General features: G+C 37.0%; 1 protein-coding gene across 2 annotated transcripts in view; it reads right to left on the minus strand.

Moving 5' to 3' along the window:
- Positions 1-26464, minus strand: part of LOC131432661 (uncharacterized) — a 711303-nt gene that overhangs the window by 427553 nt on the left and 257286 nt on the right. Inside the window, exon 3 of one of the 2 annotated variants that reach the window (XM_058599065.1) lies at positions 11800-11832. The exons of the other annotated variant lie outside the window; for it this stretch is intronic. The gene's annotated coding sequence lies outside the window, so the exon portion shown is untranslated. The remainder of the gene's footprint in view (positions 1-11799; positions 11833-26464) is intronic. 2 annotated transcript variants of the gene reach the window in all.

Here is a 26464-nt window from a genome sequence, read left to right on the forward strand (position 1 = left end):
TCGCTGATTTAATTGCTGCATTTGTAATGAGATCGATACATGAGTTTTTGTATCAGTTGCACAATAATTGTTCGTGACAACGGAAGAACTTAAAGATATGTTGCACAACACAGAAAAATTGCGCTTTTTCCATAACACAACAGTTACTACAATAGTGATATGAACTAGTTTGATAAATTGCACAATCTATAGATAAAAACAGGACAGCAACTTAACTTGCTACTTGGGTTATAGCTCAAACTTATAAAACCGATACTCTGAAGAAGGATGTACACAGAATTTCGAAATACGTATCTGTATTATAACGTTAGTAATACTTCTGTGGAAGTTTAGAGACTTTTTTGGAAGGTGTAGTGACGTGAAATTAATATAGTAGAATTAAATTGTACATAAAAGCTAAAGGTTTAAATAACGATTTATTAATTTCAGTTGGTGTGACGTGAAGCCGCCATAACTAAATTCAGATTTTGCAATGACTGAGCGGAAACATATATTGGAGAAGCCAAATGAATGGAAAACTAACAGCAAAGATGATTTATTGGAAAAAGATACGCGGTACTCGAACCTGCGTTCTTGTGCATTCCGTGCATACGCGCTACCATTTCGCCACTCTAAATCTTGCTATAGACACTCTAAAACGCCAGTCAGACATGGTAGAACGTACATCGAATCTGGTCTACATCCTTCTGAATAATTTCAATAACTGCTGTAGTTAGTGGGGGCCGGAAATGTAGGTTTTTCATCATAAATCATTTTAAAAATTTTCCTACATTCTGCAAATATTTACTTTTTTTATAAACATAAAAAATAGGACAAGAATTTTTACCTTTTTTAATATAGATAAAAACAGGTATAGAATTCGCTCAAACTTTGGTAATTTTTTCCTTTGCTATATATCAATCGATTAAGCTCGACTCAAATATGGCAGGGCCGACTTTGATCGAAATAGTTGCAAATGAAAGGTCTTTTGTCAGAACGCTATTGTTTTCGTTCTTTGATCAGTTGTTTACTTTTTAAGTTTTTTTTTGTGAAAGTGGCTTGTTTGATATTGTCAAGTTGTGTCAGATATTGTCAAAAAGCTGCATGCCGTTTAGCTTGAGTTACATATAAAATAGTAACAGAAACGCAGGTTTGCTTGGTTCGTTAGATTTCGTTTAGTTATTTTTATCAATATAAAGCATGAGTGATAAGTCAACCAAATGGAATTTAAGCAAAGTCTCTGTCTCTATCATCAGTATTCAGAATAAAATAATGTTTCACAAAATTTTTGCTCTTCACATATGGATAGGTTATACAAGCACTGTGAAATCGATCTTTGCAACGAATCCCGAAGGACCGAGCGTCATATACTATTCGAATCAGTTCACTGTGTACGCAAAATGTACGTGTGTATCAGGGTCGCTTTTACATAGAGGCAGTAGGGGCAAGTGCCTCTTACCCCCTAGCCCGTTTATACGTAAAAGCGGAGCTGGTGTATATGCAGCATTTTTGTGCACTCACTTTTCTGAGAGATGACTAAACCAATTTTCACAAATTTAGGTTCAATTCAAAGGTCGAAGCAAAAACGAACGAAACGAAATTATAAACTGGGTTTGAAACTATTCCAATCGTTAGTCATTGTTAGTACCGGTAGCACCAAAAATAGTGGTCAAATGCTTCAAAATGAAACTCAGTCTATTTTCTCTGAGATGGTTTGACAGATTTTCATGAACTTAGATTTAAGTAGAAGGTCTCATGGTCACATATAACATTTCAGAATTTCATCCGGATCCGACTTCTGGTTCCGGATCTACTGTATTAAGAGTTAAAAATTTTATTCCGCCACCTAAAACTACGAAGTGAAAATGGGAAAAAAAAATTTTAAGTAGGTTCAAAACTGTTCCAATTGGTAGGCCATATTTCATTATCTTTACGTTTCGTCTTAGACTTGTCAGTGCATGTCAGTTTATTTTGAACGGTTTTGCACTGACGAGTCGAAGACGAAACGCAAAGATAATGAAATTGGTTATGTGTCCTGGCACAAAATAAGGTCATATTTGTTGCTTCCAACTTTAGCAATTTCGGGCCTTCGGAATAGGGATTCAGAAGTATTAGGAATAGTGGTCAAAAACTGCAAAAAGGATCTTACTCATTTTTCTTCAAGATGGCCAAAACATTCTGGTTTATATTCAATGAACAGTTGTTTTTGGAATTTCGCAGCAATAGTTATACATTATTTGTAAAACAACTCTAGTTTAAATGCTTATTATATTAGATAGCGTAGGCGTGATTGAAAAAAAAATTATTTCTATTATTTCCTATACTTTCGTTGTGTGTTATCGTATTTTATATTGGATTTAGTAAAATTAAAAATCTTTTATTGAGCCCAATTTTAAACCGTATTTGTCGTTCGCCGAAATTAATGTCGTGCTTTTTAATGGCACAGTTTGAGCTTCAGAGAGCCAATGTTATTCGAATTCACGTCAATCCGGTTATGTCTCTGGCATTACCCACCCGCTTTTTTTGCATATACTTTGTGTGTAGCTCAATAATACACGGAAACATGTTGATTGCATCCAAACGATGTCCAAGAACGAGTTTTTGTCTTTGTCTATAGAATGGTATTAGAATTGAATTGCTGGAAAAAACCGACTATCGAAAGGAGCCTTGGGGTCCCATAGTGTTACATACCAATCGACACAGCTCGACGAAATCGGAAAATGTCTGTGTGTATGTGCACCTTATAATCAATATTTTTAACGCGCGATTTTCTCAGAGATGGCTTGTCTGATTTCAATAAGCTTGGGCTCGTTTGAAGGCTAGTATTGGGCCATTGATCAGGTTAGAAGATTAAACGACTGCGACTTCTGATTCCAGAGATATGATGGTACAAGTGACGTAACCGACAAAACACGTTGTTTGTCGATATCAAAATCCGGTCTATATCAATGTAACTAGAAGGTTGATTTAAACCAATAGAACAGAATATATAAAATTCTAGATCTAGATAAAAAACATCAGCTTAGACAATAAATAGTTTTTGTTTTTTTTTTGCAAATTGAATTTAAAATGTTGAAGTCAATTTTTTAGTGTTGGGTTCGATATGAAAATTTTTCAGTGTTTTCACTCGAAAATTTTACTGATGTTATGAAAATCACCAGTACAACACTTTTTTTTAGGATTTAGGATCGTTTTTTTTTCACTATAACATTTGAAAATAAAACAGGTTGAAAAAGTTTAGCCCTTTTCAAGATACAGCCTCAATTTCGGCTTTTTGTGATAAAGTCTACATGTCCAGAAAATTTCATTCAAATCTGAGAGAGTGTTGCTAACTGCGAATACGACCTGACGCGAGATTCGTCGATCAAGTAAAATTTCGAAAAAAAAATAAAACAATGCATTCACGTGAATAATCCCATAAAAATGATGTGCTTTATTTTTTTGAGTGTAGAAATCTCTTCACATTCTTCATCTAATTTTGGCGTAATTCATGGATGGTCCTTTCGCTATTCCCCAGAACAAAAGTTTCATTCATCAACGATAGTTTTGCTTACTTTCTGTTTTTTTTCTTCTTTCGAATCATTCCTGTCTAGTTGCTACGACAATAATTGCAACCAGCCAGGAGCAATCGTACGAGATGACGTGGCACCGATGCATTCCAGTTGTCCTTAGCAACGAACCAACTGTTCGACCAACTGAATAAAAAAAAGGAGAACACTCGATCCATCATCGTCATCATCCATGCCGAGCCGGCACGGGGCACACCTGAACGATTATGAGAGGTTCATTGTCTTGATTCCTTCGTCTCACATCCCCCCCAGGAATCTCCACCGACCCCTGCCACAGAGATCCGATGGAAAAAAAATTTTTCCGTTCTAGTGCAATGCAACTATGAAACTCCCAGGCGGATGGATTATCTTCGTCTTGGGTTTTTTTCCTATCTATCTATCTCTCTCTCTCTCTCGTTTGTTTGGATAAGGCTTTCGAAAAACCCGGAAAAGAAACTTTACATCTTGAATAGGAGGTCTGTCGGTGGCATTGTCATAAATTGAGGTGAACGACTGCCGGTGGTTTCGTGGAGCACCGTGGAGTAGGACTAACAGACAATCCCGCACCGATCCCGTGGAACACAAAAGGATGGTGCTATGTGGGAATCGAAATGTAATGATTTGAGTTGTTAAACATTTTCAATTGAATAATCATAATTTAGCTGTAATATTTTATTGTATTTATTTATTTTTTTGCAACAAACTATCCTTAAAAGGCTTTACAATTTATGCCATAATTTCAAGAATAAACCTTCAGGAAATTCCAAGCCATGCTGCGTTCGTAATTGCTCGTAGAAGCACAAACCGAACGTCGGCCTTTCGAGAAGCATCTCCGGAATACATAATCCAATACCCCCGAATAGGCCCGAACCGAACTCTGGGTTTGATTCTATTGCTGTGCACCGGAACCAATAGTGCCCGTCTCCGGTTCCTCCTTCCTTGTCGTCATCGTCGTCGTCGCCGTTGTCGATTACCGGGTGGGGTACCACACGTTCCGGCAATAATTTCCTGCCATTTCAAATTCGAGTAATTGGCAAGCTTCTGGCGTGCCACTCAACCGTACTGCAATTGGGGAAGAAATGTTTGCTTTCAATCGATTGGAACCAAACTGGAAACCAATGGCAGTCCAGTCACTACTGTCGGGACTCCCAGTCCGGGGCTTCGGGCGGCCGGGGCTCCCACTTGTTCGAACAGAACAGAACGATTGCGCTTTGGCACTTGGATCGATCGTAAATTAGCAAATTAATTTGAGTAATTTTGTCGTAGGTGGGGCTGTGGCAGTGGCGGTAGTCTCGAGATCCGAGTGGTATTCATCCCACTGATCACTGAATATACGAATTATAAAAGTGCCACCACCGAGCAATTTTGAAAACTTGTCAATCGTGTGCGTTTTGTAATGCGTAATAAATGCGATGCCGCCCCGATGAGATCGAACTTTGCTCTGCGTAGGTTGTTTGTCAGTGTTGGATTCCGAAAACTGACAGCTGCTTGGGGATGTCGAAAAAGTTATTGATAGCTCGCAATATGCTACGCATGCTTTGTCGATAAGAAACATTTCAATCTAGGCAAACTAGGCACACGATGCAATCAATCAAACAGTGCACTAACGCCGAGCACATGCCGATGTCTGGAATTGCACTGCAAATTGGGAACCCCGACTGCAGAGACGGGAGTGAAAGACTTCACTCTAAATGGTGCTCCAGCTGCCTACAAAAGTGATGTGATGGAATGGATTCCATACATCATTTGTATTATATGCACATGTTTTTCTATGGTGCTGTCTTTTCCGGGAACTGAAATAAGGACATTAATATCACTTGATGTGCCGGTCTTGGATTGTAGGCTATCCTCTGTACTATCCACCTGTCTAATAGCATGCAACTGAATTCAATTACTTTAGATAAATAATCACGGATTCAGTTGGTTTAGAACAACATTAGGAAAGAAACTAGGCAATTCAAATAGACTTTTGTTGTTTGTCTTTGGGAAGTTATCCAGAGCCTACTAGGAGCAGTTTGAACCACAAACGAATTTCCAGACATGACAGTCACGATATTTTTTGGCACACATCTACGGTCCTCCGTGAAACTGGCACCAATGGTGATAAACTGGTTGCACTGCTGAGTTCCCATCATACATTCATAATGCAAATGTCAAACCGTGAGTCCGACGACACGACCAGGCACTCCGAAGAAAAATAAGCATTAAAACGGTTCGCTAACGATTCACCGCCAGTTACCACAAATCTAGCGACCCCTTGTAAATGATAAAAATAATCTTCTCGAGCAACACTGTTTAAGTTGCTATGGACTAGTTACCAAGGAACCCCAAAACAAATAAACATGTTTTGAAAGCGGTGGAATAGTTCTATTAGTGTTAAACTTTGTCCAAATTAAGCAGAAATGCATTTAAATGAACTCGATTTTCGGAATTTAATCGAAACTATGGATGAAACCAACGAACGAGGACAATGATCTGCTTCCAGCGATTCATCCGTACACTTCAACTGCTAGCTTTTCTGGGCAATAGAATTCGGTGTAATATGCCGGTGACAAAATTGTTGGTTGATTGCGCAGCAGTGGAAACAGTATTTCACCTTGTTGGCCACTATTCGAGGATTACTAGTGGAATTCCACAAAGAAATCATTTTACCGTACGTTATGCAGGTACCGCAGAGCACTAGCCTCGCTCAGCTCGTTGTCGGTCATTTCCATGTCTTCCTTCTCACACAACGCTTTCAAGTCAAGACCTGAATTTTGAACTTGGCTTTATAAAAGAGATAACTCGTACTCCTCAATTTTTACATTCCGCTCGAGTCAGGTAAATCCATTAAAATGTTCTGTAATATAATAACCGATCTGAAATTTATTTTGTTTACATTCATCTTGCCTTCGATATGCAGTAACCAAGGTTATGGTGACTGTTATTCAAAATCAATAAATATATCAACTTGTGCTGCCAGTTTAAAAAAATTCACTAGCGTTTTCGATTTGACATTTCCAGTTACTGAGGGGTAGTTAAATTTACGATACAGTTTTGATAGACGAGTGGCAGGTCGTGTCGTCGGTGAGTCTGTGGAGTTTCGAACATCAAAATAATAGCAGTAATAAAAATTCTTCTTCGAAGCTTCGGTGGATGAAATTACGAGTGTAAATGGGAGCTATTTTGACGCGGAACCGAGATAGAAACGCAAAATATCCTAGAAGAATTATCGTACCGGGTATATCGAAGGATCGATTCAAAGAGAGTTTATAAGAACATGATCTAAATTTTGCATGCACTGCCAGGGCTAAATATTGGTAAAGTGGCCCGAAAAAAAATTATTACGACCAGTACATTTTTTAGTCGTTAAAACGTGGGACAGATAGGCGAGTACTTTCCATGTGGGACAGACCCGACTTGATTTTTTTTTCAAATTTTGCTGAAACCCTAAATTATTTTTGCAATTTTTGAAAGTAACGTCAAAATAGACGTTATCCGTAGGGTTAACTCAAAAGTGACCAGAATCCATATGGGACTGCTATGGGAGTATGAGCGGATTCAGCTGTCATATAAAAAAAAGTTTTTGGCGATCGGTGAAATAAATCAAAATTAATATTGAAAGGAATGTGGCCGAATTAAAAAAAAAAACAAGCTGATGAATTCAGTGGATATAGTTTACAATTATTTGTATTTTGAACTATCGTTTTTCCATAATCACAATCCATCGTGAATTGTTTTGAAAATAGATAATTTCTTCGATGCAGCAGTAGTGCGAAGTAGTTGGGAGTACATTACTAGTAGCCAAGGATGGCTTTTGTGGTGTCAAAGAATGCTCACTAGCAACTCTTCACAAGGTTCATTCAGTGCCATCGAAGAGAGACGAATATCATCGCAGCAACAAAAAAACCGGCATGGTTCATTTAACATAGAAAATACACCAGTGCGAGAAAAAAAATCGACTCTCTGGGAATTTTAAGATTTCCGAAATCGAACGTCGAGATCTGGTGTTATCTCGACGTTTCAGGCAACTCTAAGATATTTGACATAAAAAATAAATTTCCGATTTCGGTGAATTTAAAAATTTTTTTTTTTATGACACTCGATCTTATCGTTCCAGTCAATTTTAAGATATTTGGGATTGAAAAAAAATTGTCAATTTCGGAAATTTCATGTAAACCGGTGATTTTTCAAAATGGAAAATTATCATACTTTCACCATCATCTTTATATTTCGTCTTTGACTCAGACTCAGCGAATAGCAGTTTATGTTGAACTGTTATACCACCTGTAGTTGAACATAAACCGTCGAGGTTGAACCGAAACATAAACATAATGAGATTGGTTATGTGCCCCAGCACAAACAAGGTTTCCTAAATAACTTTCAATGCCGGCAGGCATCACTCACCTACCTACCGCTTTACGCAATTAAAGATGATCCCAAAATACTGACAGTGCAGGGTTTCATTCAGTAAAAAGCATTCAAACGAAGAGGTTGTTTTTCGAGACGAAGAAAACTGCAGGCTGCAGGTAGATAACTTGTTGGTGCTAATCGCAAAGGCTGCTGCAAAGCCAGTATTCGGGGCGATTCCAGTTTCAGAAGTACCTAGAATGGTGGAACTGACTTCACTGAGAAAGATTGCCTAACCGATCTGAGAACTGTTTCATTCTGTAGGTTACACTAGTTCATGTACTAACTTTCATGTTTTTCAAAAATCAAACAAAATTGCTTGAAGAATACAATTCCTTTTTTACATATATGAGAATAAGAGAGATATGAGAAAGGTATCATTACACCATTTGGTGGATAAAAATAGGTTTTACTTAATTTCGTGAGATTTTTTATTCTAAATTCGTAATCCTACTTGTTTTTGAATTGTAAAACAAGTATATGATAGATTTTCGAGTGGAATTTACTAATAGAAAATTCAAATAATTTTCGCATTCTGTACATTCGGAAATAATTCTGAGTTTGTGAAGTTTAAATTTTAATATTCTATCGTTTATAATTGATGTCGTTTAGGATAGTGGAAAATTTAAGATATTTGTTCTTAATTGCTTGAAAAACTAAAATCAAGCAATGTATTATTTTTTAAATTGTAGTTGTTTTTTTGCCATGGGTTAGAATATACAATTCTTATATTTTTACGTTCTATTCCTTATTGTATAAAGCAATTGAAAATATTTAAAATGTTTGTATTATCACAAAACTTATTTTATTAGAAAAATTCATATTCTATGTCTCTATGAAATAGATGAAATAAACACGGATGATATTTTTGAAATTTTGAAATTTCCGATCTTCGACCAATTTTTTTTTCGAGATTCTACTGAAAACCTGAAACAAAATCAGAATTTTAGTAGTTATAAATTGCGTTTGGGTTGTGCATAAAAATTGTTTAAATATTTCGTCCAATACAAAAATATAATTATTTTTAGAGTTTAGGTAGACACTAAGGTCTCTTTTTACACGGGGGTTACGTACCGTGTTAAAAAAAATCCGTGTAAAAGAAAACCGTGTTAATTGCGGAAACCGTGCAAAAAAAAATCCGCGTGGAAAATTTTACGTAATAATTCCAAAAACCGTAGATTTGATTATTTGTTTGTTTTGTTTTGGATAAAATGTAACTTTTGATAATTTGAAAGGGGAAAAAACCCTTATTTTTTAACTCCCAAATTTATACAAGATGCACATAACTGTGAAAATGTAACTGTTGTTTCACAATAAAAACGGAAATCTAAAAAACAGCCAGAGGTTACGAGAAGGGTCCAGTCATACTTGATTGGATGATAAATTAAAATTAGAACATTTAGAAAACGCGTTGTACAACAAGCAAATTAATCTAAATGGCTCATGCCTTCTGTATAATGCATTCAGTTTTCAAAAAAAACGAATACTTTCAAATTAGAACGTTCGACTAAAGAAGTGCTAGTAATACCACCAATAAACACTTTCACTACAAATCAAGCTTAAAAATCAGTTCTTTTCAATTTCGAAGGTGCGATGTGTAGTAAACACTAATGATCATAACAGTCATTTTCAACTAAACTGAATGGGAAGACATGGGTATTGGATGCATGCAGAGACAGAGTTAAAGTGGAAGAATTCATAGAGATGAATATAATTCAAATTAGAAAAGGTATTACTATGTGTAACGCTCGTATATTTTTTTTTACGAAAAATAGTACATTTGGCGTAAAAATCAAGGAAATACAGACTTTGAAAATACTGTACGCTTTTTTCTAAAAATAGTGAATAAAAAACAAAAGCAAATAAATTTGATCAGCATCTTAGGAGGAAAACAGATTGAAAAAATGACATGCGAATACAACTATGTAATGAAAACCGCGAAAGAGCCACCGCAGAGACGGGACTCGAACCCGTAGCAATCCGAATACGGGTGAATCGTTTTGCCTATTAAACTATCCTGCATGTGAGACACACATACAAACAGCCTAACTGAACATAAGAACCGAGCATGTTCAGCTGTGCTCGGGCCCTACAGCGTTCATTTGTAGTCATTACGCAATAACAATCCCTCCGCAAGGTGTTTCAGCCCTCAATTAGTAGATCGTTCAAAACAAGTTCATAAAGTCATTTATTTTTTATTTCCTCTTTAGGGCATTTTAAAATTTGTCAAAAACTGAAAAATTGTGACATTCGCACATTTTTTGAGAAGCGGATGTTTTTGATAATGATTTTGATTTAGAGTATATTTTCTTTTTGGTTGAGACATTTTTTTTATTTTAATCATCAAAGTTTCGCTTGACTGTTATGACGCGCTTTGTTCTTGTACTGCCACAGATCGAAGTTCGATGCGTTGAAGATTTGAAATTCTGTATTAAATTTTAGTGTGAAAAATACAGTACATTACAGTGTAAAAATACAGTAGATTTGAGGGTAAAAAACAGTACACAGTATTTGAGTCGAAAATACAGTACAATACTGTAAAATACAGTACAGATACGAGCGTTAACTATGTGAATTCATTTCATCGGCTGAAGCAATTCATTTCATCGGCGTAAATCATAATAGTACTACAGTTACATCATTCAAATGGGTATGAAATACTGTACTGCTCGATATGATGAAGAGTTGAAGTGAATTTGACTAGTTCTACAACGCTCCGAAATTCTCGATGATATCAATGACGATGCTGACATCATACACCACAACTGAGCGGAAGAGACGTTGTCGTGTAATTTACGACAGGGGTTCAATATCTGAAGACTGATTAATCATTTTATGGAACGACAGTCAATACTACCGTGAATTGTTGAATGAATGATTTTAGTTAACTTTCAAACTTTAAATTAATTCTCATAATCGTTTTCTTACAGACAACCTGTTCCCATTTTTTAATAATTCAGTCATTTTACAAATTACGTTTTTATTAATTGAGTCGTAAGTGGATTTGCGTAACCTGTAAATTTCATATTTTTTACTGTGTAAGGCTAGGAAAAATTGTAAACTGATTAAGCAAACTATGTCCAGGATATGTTTTTATAAAATTAAATGTTCAGTTTCCTTATTGAATGTGGACGAAAGAAAGGTGCTGCCCAAATAATAAGGCAATTATGCATCGGATCAACCGCTGGTACAGCAGAATTCGAACGAAACGCAAACTAGCGAACTGAATCATTCGTCTCGATCGAATTGGTCTACGAATCTCAACATGCAGAAAAATTGAAAATTTTTTTTTCCAAGAACACACCCGGCAAGCAATAAATCTAAAGTACAACGATGGCGACGATGAGATCAAAATTTTAAATAGATCTTATTTTCCGACTGGAATGATTCATCGGTAAGAATCTTCGCGACGCAAGAAAACCCGTTTCAGACGTATGACAGCCGTGTCAGATCAGGTAGGTAGGTAGTTGGGATTCGCTGAATGTAGGCCGACTCCAGTGCGTACCGAATCATCATCCTCATCATGGTCTCCGTGCGTTCCGTTCTAACGCCGCCGCCCTACGATTTCAATTCAGTCGATGTTCAACGGTGCGAATGATGGTGACGCAACCGACCCGTTTTCGTGACAAACCACGCCGGTGAGACTTATGTTTATTCATAAGTCATTGAGTGTTTGGCTGTGGCCAAACACAAACGACCGCCGCCGTTGCGCCCGGTGTAACGAAATGGGATTTATGATTTGAATTCGAAATATACCGACTTTTGGCTGACGTTGCCGCACATGTGATTTATTGGTTTGGATCGGTAATCCAAACGGATTAGAAGATTTCATTCCGATGCGATCCTGACGTGAGAAGCTGGGTGCCGTTTGAGTTATACTTACTTTGATTAGTCACTGCATGGCAGAAAAAATTACCTGAAAATAAACAGAAGAAGAGGAAAAAAACCAACGTTACTTAATTCAATTTTCGGTAAAGTAAAGCATCTTTTTAATGCACTCTTCATAAAAGTGAAATTGATAATTTTGTTGGCACAACCCGGATAAAACTTTCCGGGAAATACGTTTGATCTTCGTGTTTGATAAAAAAAAAAAGTTCTTCCAGCAAGTTAACCCATTGACTGCTCTCTATAGCCGTCTTTAGATCGGACCGAACGGATATGCACCGACGACAGACAGGAACCCTTTTCCGTGTGGCAAAGGCATCGACCACGGACTACGGACGGTTCCGCATGGTTCCTTCCCTACTATGCATATGCGGTCGGTCTATGCTGCGGTGGCTGGTAGAGTGCGGAGCATATTATCTCCAAGACACCAAGCAAGAGCAACCATAATGCGCAACGGATTCTTTCACATTCCTTTTTGAAGCACCAAAGCCGAGGTCATATTTTACGGCCGAACAGGCGAATGCAGGCAAACAAAAAGAAAATAAAAAACCCTTCTTAATCCACCTAGTGGTGTGATAATGCCTTTCTCTTCTTTCATAACAGTCTCATGAAAATATGTTTCATACATTTATTAAATAATTTTAGACGCCAATTGATTCAGATTGATTCGAGTAGTTCACAAAAGCATGCTTCAGTGTTTATGTCACACAGTCAGCATCATTTTTCCAAACTAGTGCTTGACATTTGCGTTGCCTATTTGTATGAGAACACTTTTCATATATCTATATATCTTGAAAAAGCACCATAGGGGGGAGTACATGAAATTTTCGAAATCGAAAAAAAATTTTTGATGCCAAAAGGCTTAGAATTGCATGAAACGTCGAGATTTAGTGTCATCTCGAAAAAAATTTTTTTTGAAAAAATCGACTTTTTGGGACTTTACGAAAATAGAGTTCCCAAAATTTTGGCACCCTTATATATACAAGAGCGGTAAAAATCAACGTGTTTTGTCGGTTACGTCACTTATACCATCATATATCTGGAACCAAAAGTCACAACCATTTGATCTTCGAACTTGATCAACGGCCCGACAGTAGCTTTCAAACGAGCCCAAGTTTGTTAAAATCGGATCAGCCATCTCTGAGAAAAATGAGCGCGTTCAAATACAACGCTTTTTGTCGGTTACGTCACTTATACAATCATATCTCCGGAACCAAAAGTCACAGCCATTTGATCTTCGAACTTAATCAATGGCCCGCCAGTAGCTTTCAAACGAGTCCAAGTTTGTTCAAATCGGTTCAGCCATCTTTGAGAAAATTGAGCGCGTTCAAATACAACGCTTTTTGTCGGTTACGTCACTTATACAATCATATCTCCGGAACCAAAAGTCACAGCCATTTTATCTTCGAACTTGATCAATGCCCCGATAGTAGCTTTCAAACGAGCCCAAGTTTGTTAAAATCGGTTGAGCCATCTCTGAGAAAATTGAGCGCGTTCAAATATCTTCGAAAAGTGCACACACATACACACATACACACACACATACACACACACATACACACACACACACACACACACACACAGACATTTTCCGATCTCGTCGAGCTGAGTCGAATGGTATATAACACTATGGGTCTCCGAGGCTCCGTTCGAAAGTCGGTTTTTCCAGCAATTCTAATACCTTTCTATAGAGAAAGGCAAAAAGCCTTCTTAGTCCACTTAGTGAAATTTTCATATATCTTGAAAAATCACCATAGGGGGGAGTACATGAAATTTTCGAAATCGAAAAAAAATTTTTGATGCCAAAAGGCTTAGAATTGCATGAAACGTCGAGATTTAGTGTCATCTCGAAAAAAAAAATTTTTTGAAAAAATCGACTTTGGGACTTAGAAAAAATATGAAAATTTTTCTAAGTCCCAGAAAGTTGATTTTTTCAAAAAAAAATTTTTTTGAGATGACACTAGATTTCGATGTTTCATGCAGTTTTAAGAGTTTTGGCATCAAAAAAAATTTTCGATTTTGGAAATTTCATGTACTCCCCCCTATGGTGCTTTTTCAAGATCGAAAATTGTCAAACCTTTACCACCGGGCAGCACCCCTTAAGCATGTCCGATTTAGGTCAAATTTTGCATGAAGGCTTTTTTCGAGGTGCTTGAACTTTTGAGCACTAGAACTTAACGAAAATAGAGGTGATCCCAAAATTTTGGCACCCATATATATATATATATATATATATATATATAATGCGGTAAAAATCAACGTGTTTTGTCGGTTACGTCACTTATACAATTATATATCTGGAACCAAAAGTCACAACCATTTGATCTTCGAACTTGATCAACGGCCCGACAGTAGCTTTCAAACGAGCCCAAGTTTGTTCAAATCGGTTCAGCCATCTCTGAGAAAATTGAGCGCGTTCAAATACAACGCTTTTTGTCGGTTACGTCACTTATACAATCATATCTCCGGAACCAAAAGTCACAGCCATTTTATCTTCGAACTTGATCAATGCCCCGATAGTAGCTTTCAAACGAGCCCAAGTTTGTTAAAATCGGTTGAGCCATCTCTGAGAAAATTGAGCGCGTTCAAATATCTTCGAAAAGTGCACACACATACACACACACACATACACACACACACACACACATACACACACACACAGACATTTTCCGATCTCGACGAACTGAGTCGAATGGTATATAACACTATGGGTCTCCGAGGCTCCGTTCGAAAGTCGGTTTTTCCAGCAATTCTAATACCTTTCTATAGAGAAAGGCAAAACGAACAAAAAAAAAAGATGCTGATGCAGATTGCGGTTCGACGTCGAGTGTCGTCATCGTCATCGTCACCGTCGCCATCAGCGTTGTCACTTTTCTTGTCCTCAGCTTGGTTCGTACTAGTTCTGTTTTTTCTTTTCTTTTCAAGTGTGCCAGATCGTAGTTTCGTATATCGGATATGTTTTCCTTCAATAGAGTAACGTATTTAGGTCATTGCAAATTTATTTCAAAGTTTTTGTCTCGTAGCCCGAGCAAAATCAAACATCAAAAAGAGAGCAAATCGAAATCCTATTATGATAGAAACATCACATTGAAATCTTAATTAGATCTCAGCTCATCAATTTTTCAATTGATATCACATTATGTTAGCTTTTTGCTGTTACTTTTGAAAAAAAAAACTTGCGAGGCAAAAATTTTGGAAACTCCAAAAAAGATTATTTAAACGCAACAACTTAATAACTGCATCAAAATAGGACTAATTCCATTAGGCGATACAAAAATTCAAAAATAAATCTTAATGGAACAATTGTTCCTTAAATTCAATGTTGCGTCTTACAAAGAAGCTTCCTGTGGCAGTTGTCCGGAACCATATCCGTGATCAAGGAAATGATTTTTGTCAACATAATGTGATTGTGATTATGATTATTTGATAGCGAAAGGCTGTTCATAACTACGTTAGATAATACTTTCGTTCTATAGAATAACGATTTAGTTAATTCAAATGTTATCGTAAACCTATTTTCATCAGCTCGGTTCGACAGTTTTCTCAATTTGCATGAAAAAAATGTACATTAATTTTATGATTTCTCCGTCAATTCAGATCAATTTTACCTCCCTTGGTTAAAAATATTTATTGCCCCTGCCTCTTGTGAATATTTTTGTGACCGTCACTTAGTTGATAGAAATATGCAAATATGCATCAACTCCCCTTTTGTTATTGAACTTGCAACAGTTCTCTGCCCTCTGAGTAGTGTAAAAAGTATCTGTGCTCGTCGAAAAAGCGAGGGGAGGGGGATGAAAATTGATTTTACAGACTCTTTTCTCCTAGTCTATATCCTCCGGCTTCCCTCGTTTGTCGACAAATAAGCTAAATTTAACAATAAACCTCTTTTCAGAGGCACTTGCTAGAAACTCCAACCTTTTGTTCACCTGTGCAATGAATATCTGATATCGACAAGAAAAAATAGTAAAAAGTACCTCTGCCAAGTTTGTTGATAGTTTACTGGGATGTTATGGAATTATTCCGATATTTACAATTGAACTGATAGCTTCTTCAATAGACACTTCCTTTCTTTATAAATATCCTTACGATCATCTCTTAGTTGTCATAAATATCTGTGCCTATCGAAAAATTTCGATTTCGTAAAACTCGAAACATTTTGCCTCAAATTCCCCCTGTTAGCAAACACTTACTGCATGTTTGAGTTTTACAAAATCTATGTATGGTCTTCAAAAATTATCGATACTCATCCAATTAAATAATCTTTTTCATGATCTCCTGGTAATCCTGTATACCGTTAGAAACATTACACCACCCTTTTCAAAGGCACTTGCTACATTCACCCCTCCCATATAAGCATATCTAAGATATGCAAAATGTTTCTATGGTATTAAAAAACTATCGATTTCTCGTCCCCCCCTCCCCCATCCCCCCGTTTAAGGACACTTGCTACGCTCTCTCCCTTTTATGACCATCTCTGAAGAGCAAGAAGTATCTGTGCCAATCTCTGGCAATCCGTTCGGTAGTTTCGGAGTTATGCTGTTACTAACATTACACCCCCCGTTTTATAGGCACTTACTACATCCACCCCTCGTCATATCTAAGGTATGCAAAATGTTTCTATGGTCTTCAAAACGTATCGATTCTCGTCAAGATATATAAATTTTTCCATGTTTAGTTTGAATTTGAATATTTGATTGCATTTTATCGCCATCAAATGGAAGAATTTTATTACCTCCAATCACCGACGTTCTAAATCAACATGTTTCAGAGATATAGCGTAACATGTCTTCTATCAGAAATTTTTTCCAGCGCTGTAGAAGCGCTTACCGAATGAATTCCTAACTAACAACTTTCCTCAAATAAAGCCTCCTAACTAACAACTTTCCTCAAATAAAGCTTTGAAGATTTCAGGTTCTGAGCTAGATCATATTTTAGCACACTAGCTCCATGCAGTACAACGATTTTGTATTAATATTTGAAAAACTTAAAGTTTGAAAACCCTATTCTCCAAATAATCAGATTTCCATGAATTATCTATGTTTAATCCATTTTATCTGAAGCAAGTAAATGAATTGCTTAATGTTCGCTCCGGAATTAATCTTCATCGAATGATCCCGAATTTAAGTCTACAGAAGAACTAAAAACTTGCTAAATCAGTGTGATGCTGTCTGTGGACAGAAGTGAGATACTCGTTCATTGTGCCAATTAATCGAAATAAGTAAGATATTATTTTGGAATCGAAATAACATGTGATCTGGGATTGCTTGTTGTCAGATTCCTAATTCACGTCTCCAGTGAGCCTTTGCTGTAAGAGACTACACTCTAACGCGCTAGCTCTTCTGAGCCTCGAAATTCATAATTCGAAGTGATTACATACTCGAGTAGAGTGAGATCAAATAAATTACTCAATTTGATATAATGATGTTCACATGCTACAGCTTCTGGATACGAGAAAGACAAAGAGCACATTTTCATACCTATCTAATAACCGCACTGTTATTCATGATGGTTTCGTGGCGGATGCGACGAAACGAGTGTAAATCGGCTAAAACTACCTGTATACAGCTTTGCGAATCAACACTGCTTGGCATATGATTGAAAATTCTCCATCTACCCACAGCTTAACGTCACAGTCCATAGCATTCGCAGAGAACTCGGAATCCAAATCGCCTAGGTTCGAAACCCAAGTCTCTCTCTGTGGGGGTGTTGGTGCTTTTGACGCTTTTTTATTGTTGCAAGTAATATCGCCTAAAGGTATACTATCCCGGGTCTTTTGCACAATCTATTTCTAGCTTACGCTCGCGACTTGTTTGTTTTCAGTAATGTCTTTTTAAAGCAAATCAATAACTGATTATGACTTCCAGTTTTCCAGTTTTTTCGTTGTTTGATAATAACTTCAAATTGAGAACTAGTTTTGCTATCAACAAGAAAAAATCTATATCTCATTAAAATTTCAGTTTGCTTTCGCTGATAGCAAAAATAGTTTTCTGTTTGATATCATCAGAATATTTTTTTGATTTTTTGCCACTTAAAACGACCAAAACAACAGCAAATTGAGTAATCGATAAATGCGAACATCACAACATCAAAATGAGTTTTCTATGTGATCTCACACTCTGCTCGGGAGCCCATCCTCCCCTTTCAAAGTCAGCTAAAAATTCGTGGGGCAGAATAAAAAGATCACCTCAATGGGTTAAATAGATTTATAGCTATTGGTTTAAGTACAATTCATTTAAAATTAAGATTTGTTCATCTCGTTAGACCATTCAAAGACGTTTATCAACGTTTATCATTAGTTACGAAATTGCAAAAAATTCAGAACAATCCAAGCTTCCGGATTGTGTAGAAGAAATCGCGCAAGTTTACAGGACACGTTTGAAGTATTGACGAATTTTCATGTCTTGGACGAATTTTTGTATCTTTATTAGATTTTACAGTAAGAGGCTGTTGAAAAACCCTTCCTAAACTACCTAGTGGTGTGATAATGCCTTTGTCTTTCTTCAAAACAGTCTCATGAAAACAATTTCTTATCTTTTTACTAAATCATTTATGACACTAATTTGGGCTCATTTTTGACACCAGTTGATTCAGATTGAATCGAAGTAGCTCACAAAAGCATTCTTCAGTGTTTTTATCACATAGTAGGCATCATTTTTCCAATCAAGCGCTTGACATTTGCGTTGCTTGTTTGTATAAGAAGAGTGATGCTAATCTAAAAATACCCTTCTTAGTCCACTTAGTGAAATTTTCATATATCCTGAAATATCACCATAGGGGGCGGAAATTACATGTACTCCCCCCTATGGTGCTTTTTAAAGATCGAAAATTTTCAAACTTAAACCGCTGGGCAGCACCCCTTACCCTCAGTTTTTACGATAGCCTCTCTGTAATTTTTTACAGTAGTCGCTGGGAGCCAAATCTGGCGAATACGGTGGATGTGGGAGATATTCGAAGTTCAATTCATATAGTTTTGCCATTGTTTAGATTGACTTATGAAACCAAACATTTTCTTTGTCATATGCGGTCTTTTTATGCAATTTCAGCTTTCAAACGTTCCAATAACGCTATATGATATGCACTCTTAATGGGTTTTCCTTTCTCAAGATAGGCGATAAATATTACACCACGCTCATCCCAAAACACCGAGGCCATAACCTTTCCAGTCGATTGTAGTGCTTTCGGGCGCTTTGGACGAGGTTCACCAATGGCTGTCACGGTCGTTTTTATTCCGGAGTGAAGTGATTGATTCATGTTTCATCCATTGTCGCATATCGACGCAAAAATTCCGTTTTTTTATGTTTAAACATGGCCAAACACTGTTCAGAATCATCAACAAACATGGCACCCACTTTGAACAAAGCTTTCTCATAGTCAAATGTTCAATCTGCTTCATCGGTGTCCCTACGACCACGTTTGAAGTCAGCAAACCATCGTTTTATTGTTGTTTTTGATAGAGCAGAGTCACCATAACACTTTTCAAGCCATTGCTTTGCTTGAACGGTATTTTTTCTCATCAAGAAGCAGTGTAAAATTGAAACAGGAAATCATTTTTGAACCATTGCACAGTGGGAAAAATCCAGGAAACCCGCAAAGAAATCCGGAACCATGGAAAAAGGCAACAAACAATAGTGTTTCTATGTTAAAATACCTGTTTTAATCCACCTAGTGGTGTAATGATACCTTTCTCATATTACTTATATTTTCAAAAATATCACCAGAAGATTTTATGAACAATTTTTTTTTCAGTCTTGAATAAAATAAGAAACTTTCATAACCTTTTCAAATTCTAAACAGTTATGTCTAGTTGATAAGAATTTTTCTTTATTTTGCACTAAATGATTAAACACTCTTTACCCTATGGTTCTGGAACCGGAAATCGGACCCGGGTGAAATTAAACAGCAACCGATGAGACTGTAGGAACTTTTATTTGAGTCTGTTTGTGGAAATCGATCAAATCTCTAATCGATCTAAGAAAATAGAGTGAGCCTCGTTTTCAACTTTTTGACAACTACTTCTGATACTTTTGCAACCAGGAACTTGGAACCAGTACAGCTAAAGTCGGTTCGTTTAATAAGTAACTAATATAGCCTACGAATTGAATCAGTTTTAAGCCAAATCTAGATCCCTTCATCGCTCTAAATGACGGTGTGAAATTCAATAGCAACCTACAGGACTACGAGATTTTTTTTTATGAGTGACATTATTTGACACATACTCACACACAGACACATACATTGCTCAGCTTGATGAACTGTGCCGAATCATATAGAACATATTGTATAAACTTTCTATATGAGAAAGCCAATAAGTGCACTTTTATTGAAAAGCATCGTTATCATGATCTTGTAATAACACTAACAAGTAGGTACAAATTGAATAAAAGGATTAGAAATATACATATTTTTCATCTGAAAAATATAAATTTGAATGTGCAACCCTGGGAAATTGAACATAGCACGCTGTGAATGGAGCAAAGCCGCACGTACCGTCGCGTACCAGTTTTGCATAGTATTTTTTTCGATCATAGAGGTTTTAACATTGATGTCATTCACCTCTACGGGCCATAAAAGTTTTCTGACCCTATGTGCGCGGGGTTGGGAATCGAACCCAGGTGTACAGCGTGAAAGGCATCGACTTACGCATAACGCTATACCCGTTCCCCTGCATCGTCATTTTGAATTTGAATGTTATGACACTCCTCGCCCTATAACTTCGGAACCGGAAGTCGGATCAGGATGAAATTGCACAGTATGTTTAAAGACAATGAGAGCTTTAATTTGAATAATGAATCATGAGAAACGGCTTAACCGTTGCTGAGAAATCGACGGGAGTTCCGTTTTCGGAGATTTTCTTCACTATTATCGGTGTTATCGGAAACGGAAACCGGGGACCAGTGTTGGTGATTGCCGAAAATTTGACAGAAGCTGCTATATTGCTCTCTATATTGTATACAACGATTTCAATCCGGTATAAGATGCTACACGAACTCGAGTCTCTCAATGCATGAACCGCGAGAGAATTTTTCTACATTCCTTCGCTCCACTTCATACTCTGAGTATTTCCCGGTCCTTAAAAAAAATTACAAGAGAGAATCGCAAGTTGACAATTATCGCAGAAAATGGAATCGATGATTTAACTTGATGTTTCTCATACTAGGTTGCAATATTTCAAATCCCTTGTGTGGAGCATTTACAGACATTTTCATAGACACAACTTATGCAACGGTTATATGCACGTAGTTAGAATAAGCGGCAATAGTAAAATGTTTCTATCTCAATTATCCACTGCCCATACAGAATCGGATCGCGAAACGAGAATAAGCGACCGTTTGTTACTTCAGAGAGGATCCCCACAGCAGCGTGCTAACCTTTGATTCTCAGAAATGTCATCGAGAGAAATTCGCTCTCGCACTATGTTAAATGAGCCATGCCGGGTTTTTGTTGTTGCGATGATTTCCGTTTCTCTTTGATGGCACTGATTCAATCGTGTGAAGAGTTGCCAGTGAACGTTCTTTGATACGATAAAAGCCATCCTTGCCGGGGACTAGTAGTTTCAAAGTAGTTTTATAAATTCACTAACTAATAAGATCCGTCACCTAGATCAATTTAGCAGTAAGTTTTATAAAAATGTACACATCCTTTCGCCATCGCCAGTGAAAAAATACTCATGAAATTGAAAATTTTCACTAATCGAACTGTAATACCGGAACCGGAAGTCGGATCTGGAACAACTTTTCGGGGACTGTTTTAAAGAATTTCAAGACCTTTCATTTGCTTCTTAGTTTGTGAAAATTGGTCAAGAGATTTCCGAGAAAATTGATTGCATATTTTTTCATAAATTTACACATATTTCCTTGTAATTCCGGAACCGGAAGTCGGATCCAAATGAAACTCAGGAAAATTGTATAAGGTCATAAAACTTTGCATTTGGATCTAAGTTTGTGAGAATGGTATATGACACTCGGCTTTCTGGGCCTCGGTTCAAAAGTCGGGTTTCAAAGTGATTGCATAACCTTTCTATATGAGAAAGGCAAAAATCCAAGAAATTCAATGGAATGGTTTTTAATGGCAGCACGAATCGCCATCCTGCTCGTTTTACCCCAAATGCCCAGCAGTTTTGGGGTTTTCTGTAGTATTTGTTCTGTAACTCGAAAGAAACGTTCTGGTGACTATTTTACCCCAATTCCTCTATTTTATGATATCTTACTAGCTGACCCGTCGAACTTTGTCTCGCCTGAAATTATTTTTTTAAATTTGTGTTTTCGAACAGCAGAGTTTCCAAACGTCATGTTTCTTTCCATTATTTTACTGATTACTTGGCTTACAATAAACGAATTACGACAAATTCATATCCACCACAATAACTTCGTCCCGAAGAAGAAATATCATCAAGAATTATTGTGGATATGTTCAATGCTTTTGTTACGCAAAAACTAAACAAATGCACCGTTTGCCATCTCATCCTTCGAGTCAGTGTATTGAACAGAGATTGTAGATCTCTCTCAAACTAAAGATTTGACATGTGGGATGATGGATTGGATTGAATCATATCTGACTGGTCGTAGTATGACCGTGAGAATTGGCGACTGCGTTACGCCATCATTCATCGTGAGCTCTGGTGTTCCTCAGGGAAGCCATCTAGGACCATTCATATTTCTGCTATATCTAAATGATCTGAATTTCGCATTGCAATGCATGAAGCTATCATTCGCCGACGATTTCAAACTGTTTCATCTCATCAAATATCTGAAAGACTCAAACTTCTTGCAGTCACAGTTGGATGTATTTTCTAACTGGTGCAACGTCAACAGAATGGTTATTAACGCCTTCAAATGCTTCGTTATCTCCTTCTCTCGTAAACGAACCACGATCATGTATGATTACACTATTTCGCAAGCTGTACTAAAACGGGAGACATCAAATAAGGATCTAGGAGTGTTATTGGATTCAAAACTTAGTTTCAAAGATCACATAGAATCTCTAAAGCATTAAAGATGCTAGGATTCATCTTTCGCATCTCAAGAAATTTCAATAACATATACTGCCTGAAATCGTTATATTGTGCTCTAGTTCGTTCTACACTGGAGTATGCTGTTGTTGTTTGGGCACCACATTACCAAACTGATAAGCTGCGCATTGAAGCTGTCCAGCGCAAGTTCATTCGTTTCGCTGATCCATTGAATCTTCCAAGCTACGAAAATCGATGTAGGGTCGTGCACCTCGATTTGCTATTTGTTCGCTGTGATACACAAAAAGCTGTTTTCGTCGCGGACCTCATCCAATCTCGAATTGATAGTGCAGATCTCCTACAACAGCTAAGTTTTGACATTCTTCGGCGTAATTTGCGGTTTAATCCCTTTCTCAGAATTCCTCGTGCTAGAACTAACTATGGGTTCATTGAACCGTTTTCGAGTATATGTCGCGTATTCAATACTTGCTCTGATGGATTTAATTCCAATTTATCTCATAACACCATTAAAACCCGTTTTCTCCAAATATTTTCCCGCTAGTTTTATTAGGATAGTTAGTCAATATGAATAGTTGTTAGTTAGCTTTGTAGTTTAAATAAGGGTAATTTAAAATTTCGTTATGTATCATTTGGTCAAATGTTATTTGTTGATACGAAAGATGAGAAGGTTTTATACCTGCTGGAGAAGGAGAACCAAAATCTCAGCTCCAGCAGGCTTTTCCCTTGCTCCTAAATAAACAAATAAATAAATTAACAGATGGATGAAAAAGAGATGACCAAGATAAATACTTTAAATTGACCCCACAAATTTCCAAAAGCAGCCCTCGGGGATTGTTGTTTATCATTGAATATTAAGACTTATTTGTACTGAAGACATTTAAAATTTAATAGCAAATCCTTAGGGATTATCGAAGGTAATAAACTAATTTTGAACGGTTGTCCATAATCTACTTCACCGCTAGTGATATTACTTAATCGTGTTTGATGAATGTTCGTAGCAGGATAATGACAGCATCAATTTTCGATTAACGAATTAGCGATAAAATGAAAAATACTTGGACATTCGAAAGTTCAAATTACCCTTTTATTAAATATTGTGTCCATTAACTTTGACATGAACGCTATATTCGTTCAAGAATTGTATCAAAAGGCCTCTCATTCGTCGAGCCACCACATCGGTTTGCTTAGTATTCAGTCCTGAGAATCAATATCCTGTTCTAGCGGAGTGAACATGAGGAGTGATTATACCAGTATTTTTCTTATCGTTAAAGCCAATGTATAAAACAGCAGATCTCACAACTAATGGTTCTTACATGCCACGATTTCTCCTTCAGATATGATATTCACGATTCGCATATGGTAATTCGTCAAGTAATCCAAAGTTCGGAAAATGAAATGATTTGGCTTAAGCAGCTTACAAATGTCATGAATAGCATCCCAAGCAGACCGTTTTGAAGTAAACCACTCTTGAAAACTCACTCGAATCGGCTGAACAAACGTCAGCATGCTAAATGCAAGAAAAATATTTTCATCTGAACTCATTATTTCAACAGCAGAATCCTATCATTGATACGTAAAAAAATCGTTACATAATTTAATTTGTTCAACTCACGCCCACGATGGCCAACATAATTCATCTAACTACATCTACTGGTAAATGACATTAGAACTTGTGCTTCTGTTTACGGTATAGTTAAAACACTCATTTGGCAAGTAATGATTTTGATACCCCATTAAGCACGTGTTTCCAAATGACGAATCAATCATGCATGTAAAATCTCCACCCAAATCTACTCGTTGCGCGCCAAAAGATTCTTTCAACGATCTAGTATTCCTTTCTTCGACGGCCAAACACTTATGCAACTCGTTATGCGCCAAACACCTATCAATGATCTAGCAATCATTGGCGACTTTTTCAGTGGAAAAATCCATTGTCCATACAAAATAACTTTACTGGTTTTTCCCACTTTTCCGGTAAGTTTTCCTAATTTTTTTGATGTACGAACCCGGTGGGGGTAAAAACTGATCAAACAAAAAAACAAAGCATCTCAATCCGTCCATCCGTTCTTACGTGATGCGATTACAAAGAATGATCTCTGCATTTTTATATATATATAGATTGTTGTAAATCGTCCTTAAATCTCGGTAAGACTTATTGGAAGTTTACTAATGGAATAATTGGGGTAAAATAGCCACCAAAACGTTTCATGCGGCCAATGTGGGTTTTCCAGACTTTTTTACATGAAAGTAAAGGCTATTCCGGAATACCACACTCGACTTCTTTTCCAGTTACAGAGCGAATGTTAAAGGAAACCCCAAAACTGCTGTATATTTGGGGTAAAACGAGCAGGATTGCGATTCGTGCGGCCATTTTAAACCATTCCATTGAATTTCTTGGATTTTTTTTACATAAGAAACGCTTTAGTTTGTTGACCTATCTCAATTAGTTCATGAGTTACAGAATTCTTTGCGGGTTTTCGTAGATTTTTTCCAACTGTGCATTGTTCTGAAAGTAACAAAAGTAGCGTCACTCTTAACACAATAACTCACAAACTAATGAATAGAATATCATGAAATTTTAATAGCTGTCTTTTTAATATTTGTATTAAGTGACAAAAGGTGACTGTAATAAAACTAGCGCCATCTATGTGTTATGCCTGGGACTTTTCAGCCCACGTGTCATAAAACAGATGTGACCAATCGGCTTGTGCTTGGTTATTACTGGTCAAAACTTGTAAATTAAAACGGTTTTGGTTCTTCGGAATTTTCACCTTCTTTGTGTCGTTATTTGAATGGTCATTTTCTATTTCGACATACGAAATAATAAATACGCTTTTCCAAAATTGTAAGTAGGATATTGATGACACTTAACTGCGTCCTATGATGCAGAACGATTTTTCAATTAACTTTAATTTGGTTGAAATCTCCTTTAAAATTAAGTGAACATTTGTGTGACGAAAAACACAAACACATCCAGAATTCTTACATCATTTAAAAGGACAGAAACTTTGAAAAAAAAATTGGCTTTATAAACATTGATAAATCGTTTATCTCGAGTTTTCTGTCGAATCTTAGTCACAAATCGCCTACATAAACAAGTTTATTGTAAATCACCGATCACGAAAACAAATGTTTGCCACTTTCCGCATTTAGCCATTCGATACAGGTGCGAAAATATTGCTATCGATAACCAAATCATTTCGTATCAGCGAAGCTAAATCCGGGCCGATAGGGAACTTCAAGCAGCCGGATAACAAACAGCTTCGAAAAGTTTACTAACGACTCGAAGGCGTCGTTTTTCGCCCGGCGACCCGAGACAGAGAGGTAACAAGTTTGGCACCATGAAATTGGCTTCTAACTTAATTTATTTACACCTTCGCACGTGTACCGTGACTGGTCCTGAATAGCTCCGTGATATCATCTCGAGTTACAGTCGGGGGGGGAGTAGAGCCAGGTGGAGAGATCAAGTGCGGCGGCGTGTGTTTGCCGGTAGGACCCACGCGCGCCCGCTGTTTAGTAACGTACTCGTGCGATTATATGTCACTCAGTGGGTTAGAGCTCTTTGCTCTGGCTGACGACGGGGAAACGACTTCAACTGTAATGCGTCGAAGGTCCCATTTTGCTGATGCTGCTGATGTACATGTGAACCAAAGCGAGCATCACACAGATTAGTCATTTCATCCAGGAACTCCAA

This window comes from Malaya genurostris, chromosome 2, assembly GCF_030247185.1.
Source record: "Malaya genurostris strain Urasoe2022 chromosome 2, Malgen_1.1, whole genome shotgun sequence".
Taxonomy (NCBI): Eukaryota; Metazoa; Arthropoda; class Insecta; order Diptera; family Culicidae; genus Malaya; species Malaya genurostris.